The following is a 25966-nucleotide window of genomic DNA, read 5'->3' on the forward strand; positions in this document are numbered from 1 at the left end:
TGTCTCCAAAGATACTCTGTAAGAGCCTGTGAATATCTGCGAAGATCTGATATTCCGCAAAGAAAAAAGCAAATAAATAAATAAATAAATAAATAAAAAATAAACCAATGACATCTCTCTGCTTGGAACGCAGCTCCGTTCAGACGCCATTTTGAAGGTTAACGCATTGGTACGCCACCCATCGGAACTTCGTGAACCTATAAGGCTTGAAGCGGGAATATTCCACGATGTTCCACAACAAATTTCGCATTTTCACAACCGAAATTGGCCAAGAAAAGAAGTGTTACATCGCTTATTGAATGCCCTCGTATCATTTCTGCCACCAACGAAGTGAAAAACTTGATGGCATACAAGTGAACTCGCTCAGACTACAATTTACTTAGAATGAGGAAACACAAGTTTGGCACAAAGAATTACCTGTGACAGAAATAAGCCATTAATCTTCATTGGCATTGACCTTTGGAGGGCATTATGAGTTGCTTATCTATTAACTTCTGTCGTCATCACCAGCGCCATCACCGTCATCGTCATAGGTAATTTTCCACCTGCTGCTAATTAATGATGTCTTTCACAAATCCGTACATACTGTGAAATCGTATCGAGGGATACTCCTCTGTTCCTGATGTCGTCTACCTGTCTCCAAACTGCTCATCATCTTCGTTAGTTCTAATCCAGAGAAACTCATACAAGTCTGAAAAAAGCTACGCAAATATTCAAGCAGACCTTGATAAGATTTCGAGATGGTGCAAAGACTTGTTCAAAATGTTCAAATGTGTGTGAAATATTATGGGACTTAACTGCTAAGGCCATCAGTCCCTAAGCTTACACACTACTTAACCTAAATTATCCTAAGGACAAACACACACACCCATGCCAGAGGGAGGACTCGAACGTCCGCCGGGACCAGCCGCACAGTCCATGACTGCAGCGCCTCAGACCGCTCGGCTAATCCTGCGCGGCGGTGCAAAGACTGACAGCTTGCTTTAAATGTTTAGAAATGTAAAATTAAGCACTTCACAAAACGAAGAAACCTTATACCACGTGACTACATTATGTAACGGCTGGAATCGGGCAGCTCATACAGATATGTGTGTGCAGCAATTTGTAGGGATGTTTAAAACATTCTCGGTCTTCTTGCCACGTCTCGAATTTTTGATAATTACCTCTATAGCCTTCATCAGAAGAAACTGACTGTATAAACTACTCCTGCTGTGGCCTTATACAGCCCATAGACTGCTCGTGATTGGTCGGTAATTACGTATTGCTATCGCAACTCGTGTCAACGTCTGCGCTGGTGGCGCCATGGCTCCCGTAGCCGCTTATACATTGCAACAAATAACTCTATCTCGTCTCTGCATCAGAGCTCACTTCCACGCACCTCTAATATTGTATCCTCTGCCACGGTTAAAGTACTTGCCACACATTCATATTTCTGCAGCCTCTGTAATTACAGAATCGTAGTTTGTAGGATCTTGGGACAAAACTTTTGTTTCGTCAAAAAATATTTTGTGTTTATTTGTAAGGCTGTGCTCAGCAACTGTAGATTTCTCCAGTTCTCGATTTTTTAATACGCCGTTGATGTTCTGCACAGCGGTACGGATGGATTGACCGCCGTCTGCTTCCGTGCTCACAAGGGATGCTATAAATCCCAGGGATCCTTTGGCTACACCTCATCTTTCAAGTACTCTTCCTATTTTGCTGGGTGTAGCGACGCAGAAAGGAAGGAACACCCTCGGTGGCTCAATCACGTGGATCTTCAACATTTTCACGTTTCCTTTTGTTGGAGATCGTTAACAATATCAGTAAGCATTTAAGGAGCGCTTGGGTGGTGTATTGTCTTACTGATGATACGGAAATAATATGAGCAGACAGTAAGTTCCCATATCATTCACCAATTAGAGCCTATTGCAACACTCCCACAACGCTCAGCAAAACGATGTCAGACAGAGGGAACCGAGCGTCAGCCTGAAGTCCAGACGCTGTTTCACAAGAAGGTACATTCAGAGAGAAAGAGTGCTTATACAGGAGTCTGACTATGCAGAAGAAACTAGCCAGTGCCTCTGAAGGGTGAAGGTGCACAGCAATGCACCTCCAGCTAGGCTGCTGCAGCAGCTGACTAAACAACATTGTCAGAACAAATAAAGTAATCCTCATCTCCTAGCGACATCTGATCACTGCCGCCTGTTGCCCTGGGGATCCTGTAGCAGGAAAAGTCCTGGCCAGCAGGCTTTCGTAAACTCTAAACTCTGACCAAACAGGTCTCGTAAGGCCAAACCGTACCGGCCGACCACCGTGTCATTCTCTGCCGATAGGATGTTGATGTGGAGGGGCATGTGGTCAGCACATAGCCCTCCCGGCTGTTGTCAGTTACTGTGGCCAGAGCCGCTACTTCTCATCAAGTGCGTCGTCAACGGGCCTCACAAGGGAAGAGTACACCTCGCTTGCCAACAGCGCTCGACGGACAGGGACAGTGACTCACCCAAGTTCTAGCCAAGCCCAATAACACTTCCGTGATCTGACGGGAACCGATGTTACCGGGGCGTGTACATGAAACCGAACTGCACCGTCTTCATCATTAGCTAATAACACCGCCGAGAAAACCGCTGCAGTGGCAGATGAAGCACACAGTCACTTTCCAAGGACTTTGACTCCATTAGCTAGAAGCGCCTGCCCCAGCTGGGAACGATATATAGACAACTTGCCACCTTTGGACTCTTGGGTCACCTGCCAGGTTACTGTCTTCTACTCGCGACCATCTCCGTAGTGGGTCACATGTTCATGCCTGGGATATAGGCTGCCTTGTTTTACTCTTGCTGATCATCACCTACTGTGGGAAATGCAGTTGGCTTTGGCCATGCTAGGATCTACTGTTTAAAAGCAATCGAACCCCTCCTACAACTTCTGGATGGGGATGACAGGTCAGACGGAATTGTCGCCTACGCAGATGACCTATTAGTTTTAGTCACTGCAAACAACAGAGCCCAGTTAGAAGAGAAAGCCAGTGGATTACTACAAACAATTACTCAGTGGTGTCACAACAACAAACTCAGGATAGCCGAAAACAAAACAACATACACTTTACTGAAAGGATCACTCCAAAGGAATCCTTCGGTTAAAATTGGGGACACAAACATCGAACGAGCACGCATTACGCGCTATCTTGGGGTACACATAGATGAAAAATTGAATTTCCACTAACACATAAGGCTAACAACAGACAAAGCAGAAAAAATACTCCACAAACTGGTGAGGCTAAATTCAAAACAGTACAGACTACCTCTACCAGTCATACGTACATACCACTGTGCGCTCTTCGAATCAGTACTCAGCTTTGCAGCTAGCACGTGGGCACATAGACTGAACGTGGTCACCAACAAAGCATCCGTCAGACGAGGGCAGAGAAGTGTCCTACTTAGGTTATCTGGAGCCTTCGGTACCACCTCTGCGGATGCACTGTGTGTGGTGCTCGGAATATGCCCCATAGATATCACGATCAAATACAGAGCTGCAAGGTACTGGTTAAAGGTGGGGAGACTAGATAAGGTACACACAATAACCGGTGTGCCCATAGAGACGATACGTCACCTTAAAAGTTGGCGTCTGGATACATGGCAAGGTGAGTGGGATGTAAGTGATAAGGGACGTAGACTGCACAACTTCCTCCCTGACATAAGGGAGCGGTTGAGAATGAGACATATCGATCCCAGTCGCGGTATGGTACATTTCTTAACCGGGCACGGACCTTATCCCACGCACTTAAACCGCGTGAGTCTGAGGCAGACACCTACATGCACATGCGGGGAAGAAGGTTCCCCAGAACACACTGTCTTTTTCTGCGGGCAATATGCGAACAATAGACATACACTGCACTTAGATTACACAGATACAGACATAGATATATACACAGCAATAAGAGACGAAGAACAATGGGCACAATTAAACGCACTGACAAACAGTATTTCAAAAACAACACATGAAGAGTATACGCGGACACGACGTCACAGACATGCCTATGTGCAGCGTAACAGAAATCTCCAGAGAACGGACAGCGACACCCACAGTGACAGCGAAAATAGTGACAATGAGGAGGAACAGGAGGAAGCTGAGATGTGACAGTAAATAAGCAAATTGCTGGCAATCTAGCCAAGAAAACACCAAATGCTGTACATGGATGCGCACCTAATGTAGTTAATACATAGGATTAGTAACAAATAGGATAAGAAACATTTCTCTACTAATAACCATTTGTGTGTGTGTGTGTGTGTGTGTGTGTGTGACTGGCGGTCAACGGCTCGATGAAACCATTCCGAGGTATTCACCGTCAGTCACACTCGGTGATGGTACTAACAAATCTCTCATCTATCCTATCTTCTTTTTATATTCTTCTTGAAAACAAGAAAATTTTATTTATATTTCAACCTCAAATTAATTTTATTTTGAATCATTCTTTGTAAATTTTGTAGATAAAACAAAAGGAAAGAAAACTGTAAAAAGATGAAAAACGAAAATTGTAAGATGTACGACCTGTTTTAAACATCAGGTAACAGGTCTATAATTTGGCAATAAATAAATAAAAAAAAAGTCCTTCCTGGTGTGGTACGTTGCAGCCACAGGGCAATCAGGCTGCCAGAAGCTGCGCCTGTCACCCAGTGGCGGTGGTATGCGGCTATGTCAGCCTCCAGTGACTAAGACGACGCCGTCGTCTTCCTTGCTAGCGTGTGCTGTCTCCCAGGTTGGCGGATGCTGACATCGACATGTGGCATGTCGGCAGCCAGCTTCGTCACTAAGGAACAATAGACTTTGTCTGTTGCACTCCTGTTTCTGTACCAAAAGGAATAAAAGACTACTTTCATCATGGATGTTTCACTGATGGCTTACTGTGCGATTCCAAAATGGTTCAAATGGCTCTGATTACTATGGGACTTAACATCTATGGTCATCAGCCCCTAGAACTTAGAACTACTCAAACCTAACTAACCTAAGGACATCACACAACCCCCAGTCATCAAGAGGCAGAGAAAATCCCTGACCACGCCGGGAATCGAACCCGGGAACCCGGGCGCGGGAAGCGAGAACGCTACCGCACGACCACGAGCTGCAGACTGTGCGATTCCAGTCAACACTTCTACAGCCCACATCCAGGTGAAGGAGTAGCATTTTTCCCTGACCTACGAACAGCTGAGTCCTCCATCACTGTTGGATCAGCTCTCATTCTCATCATTCTGTTCTCAGATGTGTCTGATGCCAACATTCAGGTGTCAGAAGCCTGTCAATGTCAACTGCAGCTGACTGTCGAAAGGACACTTCAATTGCAGCGTCATCGTCAGTCGACGATGCGAATGTGATGAGTGAACTTTCTACTTTGGTGTACAGCAGTCGTAAGGAGAACTGACGTGCATAGGACTCTGCATGTGTGACTTGTCAAACTGGTAGGACCTGCGGGTTTGTTTCAGTTTAAGGGAAACTGTATGGAATACTATTTACAGTCAGTGAGATGCCAGTAGTGTAATTTGGCGGTCCACAAACTGCCTTGTATTCAGTATGTGCAGGCAACATGTAGTATTTGCCAACGTATGACAACATCAGGGTACATAATCGAAGTTGTTTGCTCTTCACCTTAAAGACTGGAAGCACTTATTTTTGTATTTTTGGCACATGGAGTTTGCACAAATTCCAGAGTCACAAACACAAATGACAATGACTCAGGAACCGATTCAGTCTTTAGCGAAAAAGGTAACTGAGGTGAAGGATACTAATCCTGCTTTGAAAAGGGAAGCGGATACTTTGATGAACGTCAATGCACATACACAGGGTGAACTAGCTTGGACCTTAGAAACAAAAGCTTCATTCAGTAGACACACTCCTTTGATGAATTTGACTGCAGCAAGTTTAGTAACCCCTTTTTCTGGTAAAACAACTGAGTATATGACAACAGTTATTGATAATTTGCAAGTTGCCATGAGTCTGCATGGTTGCTTGGACGATATATGTTTGCACATGTCCAGACTATGGTTAACGATAGAGGCAAAGATGTACATAGAATACTATTAGGGTTTGAATAAAGCACGTACATTTGAGCAACTCAAAAATGGTTCACACAACTGCAGACAGAAAACTTTAGAAGCAGCAGTATTCCACAAAAAAATGGTTCAAATGGCTCTGAGCACTATGGGACTCAACTGCTGAGGTCATTAGTCCCCTAGAACTTAGAACTAGTTAAACCTAACTAACCTAAGGACATCACAAACATCCATGACCGAGGCAGGATTCGAACCTGCGACCGAGTATTCCACAAACGGAACGACGAGGTGGAAACATTCTCGGGTTGTTGTTGTTGTGGTCTTCAGTCCTGAGACTGGTTTGATGCAGCTCTCCATGCTCCCCTATCCTGTGCAAGCTTCTTCATCTCCCAGTACTTACTGCAACCCACATCCTTCTGAATCTGCTTAGTGTATTCATCTCTTGGTCTCCCTCTACGATTTTTACCCTCCACGCTGCCCTCCAATGCTAAATTTGTGATCCCTTGATGCCTCAAAACATGTCCTACTAACCGGTCCCTTCTTTTTGTCAAGTTGTGCCACATACTCCTCTTCTCCCCAATTCTATTCAATACTTCATTATTAGTTATTTGATCTACCCATCTAATCTTCAGCAATCTGTAACACCACATTTCGAAAACTTCTATTCTCTTCTTGTCCAAACTATTTATCGTCCATGCTTCACTTCCATACATGGCTACACTCCATACAAATACTTTAAGAAACAACTTCCTGACACTTAAATCTATACTCGATGTTAACGCTTTCCTTGCCATTGCCAGTCTACATTTTATATCTTCTCTACTTCGACCATCATCAGTTATTTTGCTCCCCAAATAGCAAAACTCCTTTACTACTTTAATAAGTGTCTCATTTCCTAATCTAATTCCCTCAGCATCACCCGACTTAATTCGACCACATTCCATTATCCTCGTTTTGCTTTTGTTGATGTTCATCTTATATCCTCCTTTCAAGACACTGTCCATTCCGTTCAACTGCTCTTCCAAGTCCTTTGCTGTCTCTGATAGAATTACAATGTCATGGGCGAACCTCAAAGTTTTTATTTCTTCTCCATGGATTTTAATACCTACTCCGAATTTTTCTTTTGTTTCCTTTACTGCTTGCTCAATATACAGATTGAATAACATCGGGGAGAGGCTGCAACCCTGTCTCACTCCATTCCCAACCATTGCTTCCCTTTCATGCCCCTCGTCTCTTATAACTGCCATCTGGTTTCTGTACAAATTGTAAATAGCCTTTCGCTCCCTGTATTTTACCCCTGACACCCTTAGAATTTGAAAGAGAGTATTCCAGTCAACATTGTCAAAAGCTTTCTCTAAGTCTATAAATGCTAGAAACGTAGGTTTGCCTTTCCTTAACCTTTCTTCTAAGGTAAGTCGTAAGGTCAGTATTGCCTCACGTGTTCCAATATTTCTATGGAATCCAAACTGATCTTCCGCGAGGTCGGCTTCTACCAGTTTTCCATTCGTCTGTAAAGAATTCGCGTTAGTATTTTGCAGCTGTGACTTATTAAACTGATAGTTCGGTAATTTTCACATCGGTCAACACCTGCTTTCTTTGGGATTGGAATTATTATACAGAGTGATTCAAAAAGAATACCACAACTTTAAAAATGTGTATTTAATGAAAGAAACATAATATAACCTTCTGTTATACATCATTACAAAGAGTATTTAAAAAGGTTTTTTTTCACTCAAAAACAAGTTCAGAGATGTTCAATATGGCCCCCTCCAGACATACGAGCAATATCAACCCGATACTCCAACTCGTTCCACACTCTCTGTAGCATATCAGGCGTAACAGTTTGGATAGCTGCTGTTATTTCTCGTTTCAAATCATCAATGGTGGCTGGGAGAGGTGGCCGAAACACCATATCCTCAACATACCCCCATAAGAAAAAATCGCAGGGGGTAAGATCAGGGCTTCTTGGAGGCCAGTGATGAAGTGCTCTGTCACGGGCTGCCTGGCGGCCGATCCATCGCCTCGGGTAGTTGACGTTCAGGTAGTTATGGACAGATAAGTGCCAATGTGGTGGCGCTCCATCCTGCTGAAATATGAATTGTTGTGCTTCTTGTTCGAGCTGAGGGAACAGCCAATTCTCTAACATCTCCAGATACTGTAGTCCAGTTACAGTAGCACCTTCGAAGAAAAAGGGACCAAAAACTTTATTGGCTGAAATGGCACAGAAAACGTTCGCCTTAGGCGAGTCACGTTCATATTGAGTAGTTTCCCGCGGATTCTCAGTGCCCCATATACAGACATTGTGACGGTTGACTTTCCCGTTAGTGTGGAAAGTTGCTTCATCACTAAACACAATCTTTGAAACGAAAGATTCATCTGTTTCCATTTGAGCAAGGATAAAATCACAGAAATCGATTCTTTTAATCTTATCAGCTGCAGACAGTGCTTGAACCAATTTCAGACGATAAGGTTTCATAACTAACCTATTTCGTAGGACTCTCCATACAGTTGATTGTGGAATTTGCAGCTCTCTGCTAGCTCTGCGAGTCGATTTTCCTGGGCTGCGAACAAATGCTTGCTGGATGCGTGCTACATTTTCATCACTCGTTCTCGGCCGTCCAGAACTTTTCCCTTTGCACAAACACCCATTCTCTGTAAACTGTTTATACCAACGTTTAATACACCACCTATCAGGAGGTGTAACACCATACTTCGTTCGAAATGCACGCTGAACAACTGTCGTCGATTCACTTCTGCCGTACTCAATAACACAAAAAGCTTTCTGTTGAGCGGTCGCCATCTTAGCATCAACTGACGCTGACGCCTAGTCAACAGCGCCTCAAGCGAACAAATGTACAACTAAATAAAACTTTATAGCTCCCTTAATTCGCTAACAGATAGTGCTTAGCTCTGCCTTTTGTCGTTGCAGAGTTTTAAATTCCTAAATTTGTGGTATTCTTTTTGAATCAGCCTGTATTCTTCTTGAAGTCTGAGGGTACTTCGCCTGTCTCATACATCTTGCTCACCAGATGGTAGAGTTTTGTCATGACTGGCTCTCCCAAGGCCGTCAGTAGTTCTAATGGAATGTTGTCTACTCCCGGGGCCTTGTTTCGGCTCAGGTCTTTCAGCGCTCTGTCAAACTCTTCACGCAGTATCGTATCTCCCATTTCAGCTTTATCTACAGGGTTATTACAAATGATTGAAGCGATTTCACAGCTCTACAATAACTTTATCATTTGAGATATTTTCACATTGCTTTGCACACACATACAAAAACTCAAAAAGTTTTTTTAGGCATTCACAAATGTTCGATATGTGCCCCTTTAGTGATTCGGCAGACATCAAGCTGATAATCAAGTTCCTCCCACACTCGGCGCAGCATGTCCCCATCAATGTGTTCGAAAGCATCGTTGATGTGAGCTCGCAGTTCTGGCACGTTTCTTGGTAGAGGAGGTTTAAACACTGAATCACATAACCCCACAAAAAGAAATCGCATGGGGTTACGTCGGGAGAGCGTGGAGGCCATGACATGAATTGCTGATCATGATCTCCACCACGACCGATCCATCGGTTTTCCAATCTCCTGTTTAAGAAAAGCCGAACATCATGATGGAAGTGCGGTGGAGCACCATCCTGTTGAAAGATGAAGTCGGCGCTGTCGGTCTCCAGTTGTGGCATGCGCCAATTTTCCAGCATGTCCAGATACACGTGTCCTGTAACGTTTTTTTCGCGGAAGAAAAAGGGGCCGTAAACTTTAAACCGTGAGGCATCCAGAAGCTTGAAACTGCGCATACCATCGCCGAATGGAGTTAGCAGTTGGTGGATCTTTGTTGAACTTCGTTCTGAAGTGTCGTTGCACTGTTATGACTGACTGATGTGAGTGCATTTCAAGCACGACATACGCTTTCTCGGCTCCTGTCGCCATTTTGTCTCACTGCGCTCTCGAGCACTCTGGCGGCAGAAACCTGAAGTGCGGCTTCATCCGAACAAAACTTTATGAGTTTTTCTACGTATCTGTAGTGTGTCGTGACCATATGTCAATGAATGGAGCTACAGTGAATTTATGAAATCGCTTCAATCATTTGTAATAACCCTGTACATTCTCTTCCATTTCTATAATATCGTCCTCAAGTATATCGCCCTTGTATAGACTCTCTATATACTCCTTCCACCTTTCTGCTTTCCCTTCTTTTGTTAGGACTGGGTTTCCATCTAAGCTCTTGATATTCATACAAGTGGCTCTCTTTTCTCCAAAGGTCTCTTTAATTTTCCTGTAGGCAGTATCTACTTTACCTCTAGTGAGATAAGCCTCTACATCCTTGACATTTGTCCTCTAGCCATCCCTGCTTGGCCATTTTGCACTTCCTGTCGATCTCATTTTTGAGACGTCTGTATTCCTTTTTGCCTGCTTTATTTACTGCGTTTTTATATTTTCTCCTTTCGTCAATTAAGTTTAATATTTCTTCTGTTACCCAAGGAGTTCTACTAGCCCTTGTCTTTTTACCTACTTGATCCTCTGCTGCCTTCACTACTTCATCCCTCAGAGCTACCCATTCTTCTTCTACTGTACTTCTTTCCCCCATTCCTGTCGATTGTTCCCTTATGCTCTCCCTGAAACTCCGTACAACCTCTGGTTCTTTCAGTTTATCCATGTCCCATCTCCTTAAATTTCCACCTTTTTGCAGTTTATTCAGTTTTAATCTACAGTTCATATCCAATAGATTGTGGTCAGAGTCCACATCTGCCCCTGGAAATGTCTTACAATTTAAAACCTGGTTCCTAAATCTCTGTCTTACCATTATATAATCTATCTGATACCTTCTAGTATCTCCAGGATTCTTCCATGTATACAACCTTCTTTCATGATTCTTGAACCAAGTGTTAGCAACGATTAAGTTATGCTCTGTGAAAAACTCTACCAGCCGGCTTCCTCTTTCATCTCTTAGCCCCAATCCATATTCACATACTATGTTTCCTTCTCTCCCTTTTCCTACTCTCGAATTCCAGTCAACCATGACTATTAAATAATAATAACTTATTTTATCTCATCATACATTTCTTCAATTTCTTCATCATCTGCAGAGCTAGTTGGCATATAAACTTGTACTACTGTAGTAGACCGAGCGAGGTGGCGCAGTGGTTAGACACTGGACTCGCATTCGGGAGGGCGACGGTTCAATCCCGCGTCCGGCCATCCTGATTTAGGTTTTCCGTGATTTCCCTAAATCGCTCCAGGCCAATGCTGGGATGGTTCCTTTCAAAGGGCACGGCCGATTTCCTTCCCCGTCCTTCCCTAATCCGATGAGACTGATGACCTCGCTGTCTGGTCTCCTTCCCCAAAAACCACCACCACCACCACCACTACTGTAGTAGGCATGGGCTTCGTGTCTATCTTGGCCACAATAATGCGTTCACTATGCTGTTTGTAGTAGCTTACCCGCGCTCCTATTTTTTTATTCATTATTAAACCTACTCCTGCATTACCCCTATTTGATTTTGTGTTTATAACCCTGTATTCTCCTGACCAAAAGTCTTGTTCCTCCTGCCACCGAACTTCACTAATTCCCACTATATGTAACTTTAACCTATCCATTTCCCTTTTTAAATTTTCTAATCTACCTACCCGGTTAAGGGATCTGACATTCCACGCTCCGATCCGTAGAACGCCAGTTTTCTTTTTCCTGATAACGACGTCCTCCTGAGTAGTCCCCGCCCGGAGATCCGAATGGGTGACTATTTTACCTCCGGAATATTTTACCCAAGAGGACGCCATCATCATTTATCCGTACAGTAAAGATGCATGCCCTCGGGAAAAATTACGGCCGTAGTTTCCCCTTGCTTTCAGCCGTTCGCAGTACCAGTACAGCAAGGCCGTTTTGGTTAATGTTGCAAGGCCAGGTCAGTCAATCATCCAGACTGTTGCCCTTGCAACTACTGAAAAGGCTGCTGCCCCTCTTCAGGAACCATACGTTTGTCTGGCCTCCCAACAGATACCCCTCCATTGTGGTTGCACCCACGGTACGGCCATCTGTATCGCTGAGGCACGCAAGCCTCCCCACCAACGGCAAGATCCATGGTTCATGGGGATTCGGAAAATAAATGCATAAACCTATGGGTTGTACATTGAACAAGCAGTATAGGTATCCAAAGAAATATTTGATGAGGAATTAATGTTCAGGGAGAAGAAATAATAACTTGATGTTTCCCGGTGCTGCTGCAATTCTGTAAGAGACAGCAGAGTATTAGGAAGAGCAGTTGAACGGAATGGACAGTGTCTTGAAAGGTGAGTATAAGATGAACATCCGCAATAAGCAAAACAAGGATAATAGAAGGTGATCGAATGAAATCAGGAGACGCTGAAGGAATTAGATTAGGAAACGAGACACTTGAAGTAGTAGATGAGTTTTGCTATTTGTGCAGCAAAATACTTTATGATGGCCGAAGTAGACAGGACATAAAATGTGGACTGGCGATGGGAACAAAAGTATTTCGGAAGAAAAGAAGTCTGTTAATATCGAACATAGATTTACGTGTTAGGAAGTCGTTTGTGAAAGTATTTCTGGAAAATGTAACCATGTATGGAAGTGAAACAAGTACGATAAACAATTTAGACAAGAGTAAAATAGAAACTTTTGAAATGTAGCGCAGGAATGCGGAAGATTAGATGGGTAGATCACATAACTAATGAGGAGGTACTGAAAAGAATTGGGGACACATTCTGAGACATCAAGCGATCACCAATTTAATTTCGGAGGGAAGTGTGTGGGGTAAAACTAGTAGACAGAGACCAAGAGATGAGTACAGCATGCAGATGGTGAAGGATGTAAAATGCAGTAGTTATTCGCCAGATGAAGAGGCTTGCACAGGACAGTCAATCCACATTTCAAGGATTCAAAAAGGCACAGGCAACTAGCCACGTATTAGTGTTTCTGAATTAAGAAAAAGAGTTTCTCCTGTCCTGCAACGTGAGCAGTCAGGCAGTGGGATGAATGTTGAGTCAGAGAATAGGTGACAATGAAAAGCCAGTAGCGTATGCATGAAGACAAATAAAGTGAAATGTGACTAACCAGCTTAAGAAAAGGAGAATGAGCGTAATCTATGGTATCACTTACTTTCGTTGTTACCTGTACGGTAGAAAATTAAAAGTTGTAATGGACAATATGGCAATAAAGTGGTTATCAGGGCTGAAAGAGCCTTCAAGCAGATCGATTCGATGGGCACTAAAATTAAGTGAATTTGATTTTGAGGTAGTGCACATATCCAGCCGGAAGCATAGCGGTGCGGATGGTTTGAGCAGGAAAAATTGGGTCATAAAAGTGAAACTTCCTGGCAGATTAAAACTGTGTGCCGGACCGAGACTCGAACTCGGGACCTTTGCCTTTCGCAGGCAAGTGCTCTACATCCCCCAGGCTGTGGCTAAGCCATGTCTCCGCTATATCCTTTCTTTCAGGAATGCTAGTTCTGCAAGGTTCGCAGGAGAGCTTCTGTAAAGTTTGGAAGGTAGGAGACGAGATACTGGCAGAAGTGAAGCTGTACGGGGCGTGAGTCGTGCTTGGGTAGCTCAGTCGGTAGAGCACTTGCCCGTGAAAGGCAAAGGTCCCGAGTTCGAGTCTCGGTTCGGCACACAGTTTTAATCTGTCAGGAAGTTTCATATCAGCGCACACTCCGCTGCAGAGTGAAAATCTCATTCCGGGTCATAAAAGTGCTTGACTGCAGCCTTGTAGAGTGGAAAGAGGCACAGAGTGCTGAGGAGGACGGTCAGCTATTCAAAAGGCAACCGTCGTTCGTTATGCAAGTTGGGCTACTGTGTAGGACGATGAAGTTCGAACGATAGCAACATGACAGCTGCAGCAGTGAAGGAAGAAGTATTAAAAGAAGCTCATAGTCACATGTTAGCAGGACATGGGGGGCAAAGAACAACAGATCATGTAGTAGCTGAACGGTTTTGGTGTAGAACGTAAAGACAAGACATCGACCAATATGTGAAGAATTGCGTGTCATCCTCCAAATTATTATAATGTATTGTATTTCCTTTTTGTTTGTTCCGAAGATAGTGACTATGAATTGTTACGACCAGGATCGATCTTGGGCAATGACAAGACTAGAACTGCAAGCTAGACGGATATTAATTAATAGTACAACCTATGTTACAGCGGGGACTACATTCCATCTCCCACTACTACCAATGGGACAAATATAATGAAGCTGACGAACCCTCATTGTATTATCCAGAAAAGCCACTGGACGTACTTCCGACTTACAACTTAACTGACTTAAAAAAACATCCTAAAACCAGAACTGATAGCTGCGCAGAAAGGTTGTATTAACACTGAGTAAATGTGCAGCAGTACCACAATGAGCAGCACGATAATATTATGACCATGAGTGTCTCGGGTTCTGTAGCTCTGCCTCTGCTTCGTGTAAGCTATGTCTACTTTCAGCTGAAAATCACATGAGCTGTTGCTTCCAGTGCATCAGTTACATACAGGGCTAACTATAGAAAATAACGTTTGGATCAAGGGATAGCCAAAAAAACTATGTGGTTTACGCTAAGAATTAGAGAAAAAGGAAGAAAAGAATCATGTATTTTCATGTCGACTTGTAGAACACATGTTAAGATATTTGTTGTTTGGAAATGTAAAGAGGCCACAATCCAGAGATTGGATTTCTTCAAGGGGAGAGGATTTGCACCACGATTCCATCTGGTACGATTAACTGTTCCTGCGATGCTAAGCAAACAAACATAAAGAGGGAAACGGGTGTTAGCCTGAAGTCTGGGCACCATTTCAAAAGAAGACACATTCATAGTAAAAAAAAAAAAAAAATGATTATTTGGGAAGCTGAGGAAGCGGAAGATGCTAGCCAGCGCCACTGAAGAATAAAGTTGGGCAGTATTAAAGCTCCACCTAAGCTCCTTTAGGAGGCGACTGAACGAAAAAATCAGAATAAATGAAGACATCGTCACCAAATGGCGACATCCGACTGCTAAAGCCAGTTGTCTCACGTGGGGTGGATGCTGTTTTTGGAGAAGTTCTGGGCGTCAGGTACTCATAAATAAACCCCCCTTCCCCAAATCAGACCCTCACCTTCAGATGTTCTCAAATGGTTGCCAGCATTCCCTGAACACGACTGCATAGTTGTGTGTACATGATGCTGAACGCCACAGTCTTTGTTAGCTGTTAAATTCCAGGCGAAGATCACTGCAGTGCCAGATGAAGCACGCAGTAACCTTCCAAGGACTTTGTCTCCAGTAGCAGCTGGGCGTCTGTCTGAGCTGGGAACCGTATACAGACAACTTGGGACACCTTCGGGCAATCTGTTGGATGACTATCTTCTGCTGGTGACCACCTCGCTGGTGAGTCGCATATTCAACCCTATGCTAGGGGTTGCCTGGTTTCACTGTTGTTGCTCACTAGCACCTATAGGCTCTCATCATTGCTGGTTAGTGCGGGTATATGCCTTCGACTTCACCCACGCTGGTTATTCTACCATGGTTTAAACACTACCTATCCTAGTGTGCAATGCTGCAGTCAAGGGGCAGCCAGACTATCAGGAACTACTCCTTTCACAAGTCAACAGCGGCATGTGGCAGCGCAATCCTACTGCTACCATGGTGGTGCCAGTACCTTTTGTTGCTAGAATGTGCCATCTCCTGGGTTGAGGTTGCTGACATTAGTGCGCAGCATGTCGGCAGCCAACCATGTCAATGAGGGGCAATAGTCTCCCGCCTACTGCAATCCTGTCTCTCTACCAAACTGAACAAAGGACTGTTATAATCTAGGCTGTTCCACTAATGGTTTTCCGTGCGATTCCAGTCATCACCACCTCTACAAGCCACGTCAAGGCGAGGAAATGGTACCGTTTTCTGTCATACGACTGGACAATTTATCCGTCATTGTTGGGGGTCACAACAATTCCGTATAACGTCCCTGACATGAAAATACCAACATCACCTGCCTGAATGGTGTGGTGACGGCAAGTTGGATGCATCGCTTCATGTGGTTACTGAGGTATTTACACTTTAGCTTTGGGGTGTATGCACGTATACTTGTTTTGAGCGTCTGGTAACAGAGTTCTTGCGGCCATACTGACCTCTGTTACATTTGATGAATTGCGAGCAGAAGTTCATGTGCGGGCAATGGCTTCTTCATGTCATAACCAGGTGGTGGATATGGATAGTACGGCCAGAGACCGGTTGCTGTTGTATAGTACTGAATTGGCGGATGATACGCTGCACTGTGCCCTTTCTACCAGTTATTATATACAGTTACCGATGGTGGCTCCTATCATCAAGCCATTTGGCTTACAACAACTTCAGTCTTGAGACTTAAGCGAGGGTGGTTGTCCCTCATCGAGGTACTGAGGGTAAAACCTTGACACGATCGTACGTTTCAAGCATAGAGCCTAGGTGACCTCTTGCGTCAGACATCCACGATCTTGCCGTGACATTAAATTCGTTGATTTTGCCCGTCTTGCATTTGACTGTCATGTCGACAACCACATCAAGCTTTGATGATATTCCATGCACGTGACACGTAAAGACGCTCTATTAAAAATATTTCCACGCTATCTCGTTCTTCATCTCAGCAGCTATTTGTAGGTCAGTGGCTCATGAGAGTAACAGGACTGCAAGACAAGATTCGTAAGAGAGCAGTCAAAGGTGTAAAATGAAAGTTTATCTTACGTTTCCACGCATCCACTAAGCATGTAGGTTAAAGGTTTTTTACTGGTGCTGTAGATAACTGCAGAAATAACAGTCTACGCTGAAGAGAGGTGAACTACAGAATTTTCTAGCTAGGTTGGACTACCTGACACAACTGAAACGGACATTGGATTAACGTAAAGAAGGAAGGTAAAGTCAGGTAGGGCTTAAATTCTCGTAATTCTCGTCTATAGAGACGTTATATGATACGGGTAGGTCCTTAAACAACAAGAACACGAGAAGCAACCCACCGTGACCTTACCGAAGGAACTGTCTCGGAATGCGCCAGATGTCATTTAGGAAAAACCCGGAAAAAAAGAAATCCACATAGCTAGAGGGGATTTGCAAATATCTTTACCATATCTGCCAGAAGCAATTTTGAAAACGGCACATACTTCTAATGCTGATAATTACCTAGAACTACTTATCAGATGGACCATGCGCGACACTAGTCGGAGTTTATCGACAGGGATTAGTGGCCATAATGCTGATATATCTATGATGATTATCAGAACTAAGCTGTGTGTCACGGACACGATACAGGATTTGCGATGGACACCATTAAAAAAAAGGTTGCGTAAGAATCTTCTCACGAAATTTCAATCATCATCTTTCTTCTCCGAATGCGGAAGTATTTTGTTGACGCCAACCTATACAGGGAGAAACAATCATCATTATAAAATAAGGGAAATCAGAGTTCGCACGGAAAGATATAGGTATTCGTTTTCTCCGCGCGCTGTTCGAGAGTGGAATAATAGAGAATTATTCTGAAGGTGGTTCGATGAACCCTCTGCCAGTCACTTAAGTGTGATTTTCAGAGTAGCCTTGTGGATGCAGATGTAGTTGTATCGGAAAGACCAGATGAATTTTCATGTCTGGTAGATCAGAGCGAAATGCAGGCATTTACCTCGAACGGCACACGCAAGACATACGTGCTGCAGATTCAAGCATTGCTTAGACAAACACATGGCGCAACGGATAGCGCGAGGTAAAGAAACACTGTGGAAATATACCAAGAGAAAATTCATTAGGAAGATGATATTAAAGCTCCATCCTTAAGACAACTAAGAGCAACAGTCAAGTGTTTGCAGCAGTTTTCTCATATGTCACAAAAGCCAGCGAGAAGTTTTCCATAGCTGTTGTTGTTGTGGTCTTCAGTCCATAAATTGGTTTGATACAGCCCTCCATGTTACTTTATCCCGCGCAAGCTCCTTCATCTCGCAGTACCTACTGCAGTCTACATCATTCTGAATCTGCTTATTGTATTCATCTCTTGGTCTCCCTCTGCGATTTTTACCCTCCACGCTGCCCTCCAGTACTAAATTGGTGATCCCTCGATGTCTCAGAACATGCCCTACCAACCGATCCCTTCTTTTAGTCAAGTTGTGCCACAAGCTCCTCTTCTCCCCAATTCTATTCAATACCTCCTCATTAGTTATGTGATCTCCCCATCTAATATTCAGCATTCTTCTGTAGCACCACATTTCAAAAGCTTCTATTCTATTCTTGTCCAAACTATTTATCGTCCATTGTTTCACTTCCATACATGGCTACACTCCATACATATACTTCCAGAAACGACTTCCTGACACTTAAATCTATACTCGATGTTAACAAATGCCTCTTCTTGAGAAACGCTTTCCTTGCCGTTGCCAGTCTACATTTTATAAACTCAACCTCGACCATCATCAGTTATTTTCCTCCACAAATAGCAAAACTCATCTACTACTTTACGTGTCTCATTTCCTAATCTAATTCCCTCAGTATCACCTGATTTAATGTGACTACATTCAATTATTCTCGTTTTGCTTTTGTTGATGTTCATCTTATATGCTCCTTTCAAGACACTGTCCATTCCGTCCAGCAGCTCTTCCAGGTCCTTTGCTGTCTCTAACAGAATTACAATATCATCGGCAAACCGCAAAGTTTTTATTTCTTCCCCATGGGTTTTAAGTCCTAATCCAAACCGCTCAATATGCAGATTGAATAACATCGGGGATAGGCTACAACCCTGTCTCACTCCCTTCCCAACCATTCCTTCCCTTTCATGCCCCTCGACTCTTACAACTGCCATCTGGTTTCTGTACAAATTGTAAACAGCTTTTCGTTCCCTGTATTTGACCCCCGCAACCTTCATAATTTGAAAGAGAGTATTCCACTCAACGTTGTCAAAAGCTTTCTCTAAGTCTACAAATGCTAGAAACGTAGGTTTGCCTTCCCTTAATCTATCTTCTAAGATAAGTCGTAGAGTCAGTATTGCCTCACGTGTTCCAACATTTCTACGGAATTCAAACTGATCCTTCCCGAGGTCGGCTTCTACCAGATTTTCCATTCGTTTGTAAAGAATTCGTGTAGTATTTTGCAGCCGGGACTTATTAAACTGATAGTTCGGTAATTTTCACACCTGTTATCATCTGATTTCTTTGGGGTTGGAATTATTATATTCTTCTTGAAGTCTGAGGGTATTTCGCCTGTCTCATACATCTTGCTCACCAGATGGCAGAGTTTTTTCAGGGCTGTCTCTCCCAAGGCTATCAGTAGTTCTAATGGAATGTTGTCTACTCCTGGGGCCATGTTTCGACTTAAGTCTTTCAGTGCTCTGTCAAATTCTTCACGCAGTCTCATATCTCTCATTTCATCTTCCTCTACGTCTTCTTCCATTTCCATAATATCGCCCTCAAGTACATCGCCCTTGTATAGACCCTCTCTATACTCCTTCCACCTTTCTGCTTTCCCTTCTTTACTTCTTACTTGATATTCATAGAAGTGGTTCTCTTTTCTCCAAATGTCTCATTAATTTTCCTGTAGGCAGTATGTATCTTACCCCTAGTGATATATGTCTCTACATGGTTACATTTGTGCTCTAGTCATCCTTGCTTAGCTACTTTGCACTTCCTCTCGATCTCATTTTTGAGACGTTTGTATTCCTTTTTGCCTACTTCATTTATTGTATTTTTATATTTTCTCCTTTCATCAGTTAAGTTCAATATCTCTTCTGTTATCCAAGGATTTCTACTAGCCCTCGTCTTTTTACCTACTTGATCCTCTGCTGCCTTTACTATTTCATCAATCAAAGCTACCCATTCTTCTTCTACTATATTTCTTTCCCCCGTTCTTGTCAACCGTTCTCTAATGCTCTCTCTCAAACTCTCCATAACGTCTGGTTCTTTCAGTTTATCCAGGTCCTATCTCCTTAAATTCCCACTTTTTTGCAGTTTCTTCAGTTCTAATCTACAGTTCATAACGAATAGATTGTGATCAGAGTCCACATCTGCCCCTAGAAATTTCTTACAATTTAAAACCTGGTTCCTAAATCTCTGTCTTGCCATTATATAATATATCCGAAACCTTCAAATATCTCCAGGCCTGTTCCGCGTGTACAACCTTCTTCCATGATTTTTAAAACTAGTGTTAGCTATGACTAAGTTACGCTCCGTGCAAAGTTCTGCCATCCAGCTTCCTCTTTCATTCCTTACCCCCATTCCATATTCACCTAAAAATTTTCCTTCCTTTCCTTTCCCTACTGTCGAATTCCAGTTCATAATGATAGTTAAATTTTCGTCTCCCTTCACTATCTGAATAATTTCTTTTATCTCATCATACCTTTCTTCAATCTCTTCGTCGTCTGCCAAGCTAGTTGGCATGTAAACTTATACTACTGTGGTAGGTGTGGGTTTCGTGTCTATTTTGGCCACAATAATGCCTTCACTATGATGTTCGTAGTAGTTTACCCGTACTCCTATTTTTTTATTCACTACTAAACCGACTTCTGCATTACCCCTTTTTGATTTTGTATTTATAACCCTGTGTTCACCTGACCAGAAGTCTTGTTCCTTCTGCCAACGAACTTCACGAATTACCACTATATCTAATTTTAACCTCTCTGTATCCCTTTTTAAATTTTCTAACTTAGCTACCCTATTAAGGGATCTGACATTCCACGCTCCGATCCGTAGAACGCCCGTTTTCTTTCTCCTGATAACGACGTCGCCCTGAGTAGTCCCCGCCCGGAGATCCGAATGAGTGACTATTTTACCTCCGGAATATTTTCCCCAAGAGGACGTCATCATCATTTAAAAGCTGCGTGCCCTCGGGAAAAATTACGGCTGTAGTTTCCCCTTCCTTTCAGCCGTTCGCAGTACCAGCACAGCAAGGCCGTTTTAGTTAATGTTACAAGGCCAGATCAGTCAATAATCCAGACTGTTGGCCCTGCAACTACTAAAAAGGCTGCTGCCCCTCAGCAGAAACCACATATCTGTCTGTCCTCTCAACAGAAATCCCTCCCTTGTGGTTGCATCTACGGTACGGCTATCTGTATCGCTTAGGCACGCAAGCCTCCCAGCCTCCCCACCAGCGGCAAGGTCCATGGTTCATGGGACTTCCACAAAAGTCTACCAAATTCTGATTCAATATAAAATGACTGAGCCTAACAAAAACTCACGTGCAGGTGCACATTAATGGTTTTAGAGGCGAAAAGGCGAAAACAAATGATAAAAGTGATAAACGTAATTCAAAATTCTATGTGGAATGCAGTACTCGGTTGCATAATAGAGAATATAACTGCACGAAGTGTCGGGTCAATTGGCAATTGAAAGTGTTAAAATAAATAAGAAAGGAAAAATAAGTGAAACAGAGTGCACGCATGCAGTTTCTATTGAGCTGCAGAAGAGTACGCAACACAATTATGTTACTTCTCAACTCTCATTATTGCTGTAGGAGCAAAGGAATTCCGCTGCATTTAGGTTCGGACCGCGGCCAGAACAATTCACATCAGGAATGTTATTGTCCACAAGTCATTGCCTCACAGATGCTGATTTATGGCAGGGTGCATTGTCATGACGACATAAACAAGCAGCGTCTAAGATTGTTCCTCTACTGTAAGCAAAACACAATGGTGTAAAATATATTCATGTCCTTGCTCATTCAGCGCTTTTTCAAGCGTGATACGGGATCCACACCCTAAATCCCAAAAACAACCCATAAGGTACCATCACCTCCTCCGCACTTCTCTGTTGGCAGGTAACGTCCTCCAGACGTTTGCCAAAGCCAGACTCCTCCAGTCGATTGCCACAAGGTACAGTGTCATTCATCACTCCTAATAACTCGTTTCCAGTCATCCACTGTCAAGCGGCGTCGCTCTTTATACCACCCCAAGGGTTAATTAGAACTGACTACAGAAACGAGTGACTTGTGGCGAGCTTTTCGACCGTTGTATCCTATTCTTTTTCACCCCCTACGCACAGTGATTGTGCTAGCTGGATTGCTAGTAGCAATTTGGAAGTGACGAGTGATTCTCATGTTCTTTCTTACTGCCGGCCGCGGTGGTCTAGCGGTTCTAGGCGCTCAGTCCGGAACCGCGGGACAGCTACGGTCGCAGGTTCGAATCCTGCCTCGGGCATGGATGTGTGTGATGTCCTTAGGTTAGTTAGGTTTAATTAGTTCTAAGTTCTAGGCGACTGATGACCTCAGAAGTTAAGTCGCATAGTGCTCAGAGCCATTTGAACCATTTCTTTCTTACTACAGTCCTCCGCAATGTTCGACGGTCCCTGTCCGTCATTACCTGAGGCCTGGCAGGTCTTGATTTACTTTTGCTTGTTTATTCACGTTTCCACTTCATGATCACATCGCCAACAATCAACTTGGGCATCTCAGAAGGGTTGAAATGAGTCTGATAGATTTGTTTCTCGTGTGACGTTCAGTGACTGGCCCACCTACGAAATCACTGAGTTCTCCTGATCGACCCACACTGCTGTTACTGCTTCTCATTGACAACACAATTCTCCCCGTCTCCCTTTATGCTGGAGGGTCCACCTCTCTTGGCGTCTATTGGTCAATTCCACATTATATGTGGGTGTCCAGATACACTACTGGCCATTAAAATTGCTACACCACGAAGATGACGTGCTACAGACACGTAATTTAACCGACAGGAAGAAGATGCTGTGATATGCAAATGATTAGCTTTTCAGAACATTCACACAAGGTTGGCGCCGGTGGCGACACCTACAACGTGCTGACATGAGGAAAGTTTCCAACCGATTTGTCATACACAAACAGCAGATGACCGGCGTTGCCTGGTGAAGCGTTGTTGTGATGCCTCGTGTAAGGAAGAGAAATGCGTACCATCACGTTTCCGACTTTGATAAAGGTCGGATTGTAGCCTATCGCGATTGCGGTTTATCGTATCGCGACATTGGTGCTCGCGTTGGTCGAGATCCAATGACTGTTAGCAGAATATGTAATCGTGGGTTCAGGAGGGTAATACGGAACGCCGTGCTGGATCCCAACAGCCTCGCATCACTAGCAGTCGAGATGACAGGCATCTTATCCGCATGGCTGTAACGGATCGTGCAGCCACGTCTCGATCCCTGAGTCAACAGATGGGGACGTTTTCAAGACAACAATCAGCTGCACGAACAGTTCGACGACGTTTGCAGCAGCATGGACTCTCAGCTCGGAGACCATGGCTGCAGTTACCCTTGACGCTGCATCACAGACAGGAGCGCCTGAGATGGTGTACTCAACGACGAACCTGGGTGCACGAATGGCAAAACGTCATTTTTTCAGATGAATCCAGGTTCTGTTTACAGCATCATGATGGTCGCATCCGTGTTTGGTGACATCGCGGTGAATTCACCTTGGAAGCATGTATTCGTCATTGCCATACTGGCGTATTACCCGGCGTGATGGTGTGGAGTGCCATTGGTTACACGTCTCGCTCACCTCTTGTTCGCATTGACGGCACTTTGAACAGTGGACGTTACATCTCAGATGTGTTACGACCCGTGGCTCTGCCCTACATTTCAGCAGGATAATGCACGATCGCATGTTGTAGTTCCTGTACGGGCCTTCCTGAGTACAGAAAATGTTCGACTGCTGCCCTGGCCAGCACATTCTCCAGATCTCTCACCAATTGAAAACGTCTGGTCAATGATGGCCGAGCAACTGGCTCGTCACAATACGCTAGTCACTACTCTTGATGAACTGTGGTATCGTGTTGAAGCTGCATGGGCAGCTGTACCTGTACACGCCATCCAAGCTCTGTTTGACTCAATGCCCAGGCGTATCAAGGCCGTTATTACGGCCAGAGGTGGTTGTTCTGGGTACTGATTTCTCAGGATCTATGCACCCAAATTCCGTGAAAATGTAATCACATGTCGGTTCTAGTATAATATATTTGTCCAATGAATACCCGTTCATCATATGCATTTTTTCTTGGTGTAGCAATTTTAATGGCCAGTAGTGTACTTTTGATCTGATAGTGTATGGTTTTTCTTTTTCCTTGGTTGGGAGAACGCTACTGATTGTGAATTAGGTCGTTTTTTCTGTATGAAAACTGTTATTAGTAAATTTCGATGAAGATAATGCTACGCAGACCAGCCTCACATTAGCCAGTCTTTGTGGACGAGCGGTTCTAGGCGCTTCAGTCCGGAACCGCGCTGCTGCTACGGTCGCAGGTTCGAATCCTTCCTCCGGCATGGATGTGTGTTGTCCTTAGGCTAGCTAGGTTTAACTAGTTCTAAGTCTAGAGGACTGATGACCTCAGATGTTAAGTCCCGTAGTGCTTAGAGCCAATTTTTTTGAACGATCCTCAAATTCTCATTCATCCCTGAAGAGTCACTGTTTTCTTTTTCGGCATGGTTTACAAGCACATTGTGAATAACGTCACCGAGGCAGCAATCACTACATTGTCTTGGTTCTCGGACTTAAGAAACATAAGAAAGATTTCATGCTTAATGTCAGTAATATACAGACCTTTTGAGGCGCGCACACGCACGCACGCACACACACACACACACACACACACACACACACACACACACACACACACAACCGCACAAGACAAGTTCATCGCGTTGATTCATGACTAGTCTTCCTACGTGTTTTGTAAGAAAATACAGTAATATAACACAACCGTTGATTTACGGTCGAATCTTATGTCAATGACACGATAAACGGATTACGATTATTACGTTGTGTGCACGTACTGTGAAAATTAAGAAATAGAAACTTTCGTTAGAAGAAATACAATCAACAACTTTCACAGGACGAGGAACATTTTTGTATGCCGAAAATCGTGATGCATCTTTTATTGTTTTATTTATTCAACATTTCCTTTAATTGTAATATTACAGATACAGTGTATCTCGTTCGGATTGTCACGAACCGCATCAATGAGGAATGACAAAGACGGGGATAGACTTCTTTCTTTCTATCTGAGGAATAGTTTTGTTGGTAGTAGCACATGATATAGGAAGAAAGACAATTGGAAGGAAAATGTGACTAGGAAATAAGTGTTTCGAAATGTTAAGTGTAGACCTGACATCGTCAGATGCAGCAGATACAGCGATGTGTATTATCTGTTAATCTTAACAATCTTCATCGCAATTTGCTGATCACCAGTTTTGGGTGACTAGCAACCATCTTCACCATCTTGTCCGCGCCCACCGTAGTTTGCCAGTTATGACTGACAGGTGGCATACTTTTAATGTGGCCAGCATCGTTGTTAGGTACCAGATCCTTAGTAAGGTTGGTGCTCTTTTTGTCTTCTAATACTTTTATAAATAGTGCATGTTTTTCAGGATCGTTAAATTTTCACATTAATTGAAATACAATTTCCGTTTATTTCCATAGATCTCAGCTACACTTAATAAAAATGCTGCTTATGCTAACATTGTGCTTAGGTACTATTCCTTAATAAGCATGCTACGCTTTACTATTTTCGTGTTCCAATACTTTTCAAATAATGAAAGCTTTTTAAAGATTAATAAGTTCGTTAACTGAAAGGCACTTGCTTTTTTTGTCGTACATATCAAGATGGTTGTAAGGCAACCGAAACCGTTAATCAACAAATAGTAATTTACATTTTTTTTATTTTTTATTTCAATCAAGACTGTTAAAAGAATTTAACAAACTATAATGAGCTCTAATAATGTAAGACAGAACGAAAAAAGATGAAATGTTAAATAAATGCTCGGAAAATATTTGAAATGGTACATCACAAAACAAAAAATTGTTTCCAAGACAAAAACTGTTACGTGGGCCATTTATGCTTGCGAACACAATAGATTACAGAGGCAGTACCAGGCAAACCTGTCCACCGTGATTAAGTGTACAAAGCAATGGAAGACAGGAAAAAAAGACATCTCGTGTTCCGGAGATAAAAGACAGAGGAACCGCTTTTAGGCGTGGGAGATATGAAACAGATTGGTTGAGGAATGAAACATCTGTTATAAACTGATAG

Source organism: Schistocerca piceifrons, chromosome 2, assembly GCF_021461385.2.
Source record: "Schistocerca piceifrons isolate TAMUIC-IGC-003096 chromosome 2, iqSchPice1.1, whole genome shotgun sequence".
Taxonomy (NCBI): domain Eukaryota; kingdom Metazoa; phylum Arthropoda; class Insecta; order Orthoptera; family Acrididae; genus Schistocerca; species Schistocerca piceifrons.